Here is a 3,240-nt window from a genome sequence, read left to right as displayed (position 1 = left end):
GAGTTGCAGTGAGGAGTGAAGAAGATCAAATCTACATTGTATCGATTGCAAGTTATTGTCTGTAAGACCTCGCACAGTTATTTCCAGCTTTATTGAGACTGCACCTGCGATATTTTTCTCAATGCCATGTTCTGCTCCTATATTTTGTGGTTTTATGGAGCTGAATCAGGCGGATGCAGGTAAGCATAGACAGGAATCGGGTTCTTGTGGAAGCAATGAATACACAAAATAATTTAAAATAAACAGGCAATATCTTAATTCCCTGACCGGGAATCGAACCCGGGCCGCGGCGGTGAGAGCACAGAATCCTAACCACTAGACCACCAGGGAGGCTGATAAAGTTCTGACTACAACAGTAGACTACTACAAAACCAGCAAAATATGAAACAAAACCTAAAGATGAATAATAATGAATAAATGTGATAAATATTGTCACGAATCTACTGCTCAGCACTTTGCAGACCGCGTGCTCACCCAATGCTTCAATTTAAGGAACACTCTGGACTCTGAATGAGTCAGTGGGAAACACTCGTTCTCCAGTGTCTTTATAAAGATGGTAACATTCAGATTCTCTTATGAGCCCTGGTTCGTTTTTGTTTCTGTCCATCGCCTCGAAGCAATTCAGTACTCTGCACTCCGCTTCCCGTGGCATTGTTGCAGATACATCTGGTGTCTTGTTCCTTACCCTCCGCCTGGGTGGAGGTAGAAGAAAGAAACCCAGACGTTCAGAATGCACGAAATATGGTCTGGGGATGGAATGCTGGGCTTTTTGATCGTGCTCTAACAGTGGTCGAGTGTGCGGGAGCCCCTGGTACTGAGGATGATGTGCTGGTGACAAATTAGCTTAGATTTCTTTAAACAAGCCTGATAGAAACCCCGGCAATGATTTGAAAGTCCTCAGGGTAGGCAGTTCCTTCTTTGCTGGTCGCGGCACTCAGTACATGGTTTGCTTGCTTAACATCTGCTCTGGCGGTATGTGAAGTGCCGTCCGGATCAATGAGGATAATCTCTCGGTAAGCAGCACCGACAGAACTCAATCATTGGATGTTGTGATTGGGGGAACAAGGGTGCGGCAAGACCGCTATGTACGGACAGCATGAAGAGTTAGTCATGAAACAACACAGCCGTTCCACACTACATGAAACAGAGAAGACAGCAGCCCCTCATTTCCTTCCGAAACTGCAATGTTGCGCTGACGTAATGCAACTTGTTTTCAAGTAATTTGGCTAAGAAGATGCCGGGCAGGGGATGCTTCATCGCCCGTCGATTTAGTCTGGCTTGAAGTCTTCCCAACCGACCCCTTTCCCAGCGTGCCATCGTGAATCTTTGGATTTATAAACAAATCTCAACATTCCTAAAGCCTCATCAATAATGCAGACATCCCGCTCTTACTGGAGCCTACAAAATGCATCACTCGGCACTTCATCTCTCTCCATTCTATCCTCCTCCTGCATTCTCCCGACACCAAACACCTGACTCCGATCTCTCTCCCCATCGAAATTCTTTCACCAGCCTCCGATCAGGAACAGGAATATTAGCGATAGACAATATGGACCAGTGCGTAGTAGATCATGTCTAACCAATCTCACAGAGCTTTACAGGTAGTAATCTGGAATGGTGTTGAAGGCAAAGCTGTGGATGCCGTCTACAGGAACTTCTGCAAGGAATTTGCAAGGCTCCGTGTGGAGGATGCTCGGGAAGGATCAGTCGCTTGGCTTTCATAATGAGGAAGTAAATTGGATTCGCCATTGGATACGTTGGGGAAGCTAGAGTGTGGTAATGGATGATTGTCTTTCTAACTGAGGACCTGTAATGAGTGGAGTATCCCAGGGATCGTTGCTGTGCCCCTTGTTCCTTGTCATCCATATCCCTATCTGGATAATAATGTCGTTAAATGGATCAGCAAATTTGCCGATGTTAACAGCATTACAGGTGTAGTGGACAGCGGGGGAAGAGTACCGGAGCATAAAGCGGGATCTGGACCAGCTGGAAAAACGGGTTGAAAATTGTCAGATCGGATTTAACACACACAGTCCTGGACCCTGGCTGGTCCGACACAATGAGAAATAGGGCACTGAGGAGTACGATAGAACAAACGAATCTGGGAATACAGGTCCATAATTCAATGAAAGTTGCAGTGCAGTTAGACAGGGTAAAGCTTTTCGCACATTGGCCTTCCCGGACCAAAGAATGGAGTACAGGAGTTGGGATGTTACGTTGTTACGGTTTACGGCTTTGTTGGGGCCCGAATTGGAATATTGTGAGCTGTTGAGCTCAACTACCTGCAGGAAAGATGCAAATAAAATTGAAAAAATGAAGAGAAAAATTACACGACTATTGCCGGAACTGAATGTTTTGAATTAAAAAGGAAAGCTTACATATGTCAGCACTTTATTCCCGAGCGGGTAGAAGACTGAGGGGAGATTTGATAGAGGTATACAAAATTATGAGGCGTATAGACAGTGTAAATGCAAGCAGGCTTTCTCCACTGATGTCGGGCGAGAAGACAGCTGGAGATCATGGGTGAAGGGTGAAATGTGAAATGTTTAAGGGGATCATGAGGGGAAAAGTCTTCACTCAGAGGGTCGACAAAGTGTCGACAGTGCTGCCAACGCAAGTGGTAATTGAGATTCCGATGTCAACGTTTAAGGAAATGATTGGAGAAGTACACGGATGAGAGGGATATGGATGGCTACGGTCCAGGTGAGGTCGATGGGAGTAGACAGTTTAAATATTTCCTCTAGGCCCGAACTTACTGAAGACCCTGATTCTGTGCAGTAGTTCCCTGTGGCTGTCTGTCTGTATATCTAGGTTAGAACCTTACTGTCTCACAGCACGGACCAATCTAGAAAGTCGGTAATACTGTTCGATCCCTCTGTCTTTGCACACACTGAAGCATGGAGACTGAGTTAATGGATGGTTACAGCCTGAGGAGATGGACGCTTTGGAAATTGTTTATTCTGTAGTCTCCGACTGTCTGCGATGGTTTTGAAGGAAGACAAGAGTGAGTTCAGATATTTGCTTAGCTTTCGCTGCGTTTTTAGTTTGTGTAGTTTTGTATGTTTCATTTATTATTAATTTCAGAGGGAGACACGGATTCCACACCGGCCATGTGGATTCAGGGTTATATAGATCCAAATATGAGCGTATCTACACTCGATGCAATAAAACCACGTTTCAGAGGTAAATTAGCATTAGGATAAATTAGTGTGTACTGGAACTGGGAATTTGGAAGGCTGG

At 45.1% G+C, this 3,240-nt stretch overlaps 1 non-coding gene across 1 annotated transcript; it reads right to left on the bottom strand.

Annotated features, from left to right (window-relative positions):
- Window positions 1-258: 258 nt before the first annotated feature.
- trnae-cuc (transfer RNA glutamic acid (anticodon CUC)) lies at window positions 259-330 on the bottom strand. The gene has a single exon. It is a non-coding gene; the product is annotated as a tRNA-Glu (tRNA).
- Between the last annotated feature and the right edge of the window lie 2,910 nt (window positions 331-3,240).

The sequence above is a fragment of the Hypanus sabinus genome, unplaced genomic scaffold (assembly GCF_030144855.1).
Source record: "Hypanus sabinus isolate sHypSab1 unplaced genomic scaffold, sHypSab1.hap1 scaffold_481, whole genome shotgun sequence".
Taxonomy (NCBI): Eukaryota; Metazoa; Chordata; class Chondrichthyes; order Myliobatiformes; family Dasyatidae; genus Hypanus; species Hypanus sabinus.
This window is presented reverse-complemented; position numbering and strand designations above follow the sequence as displayed.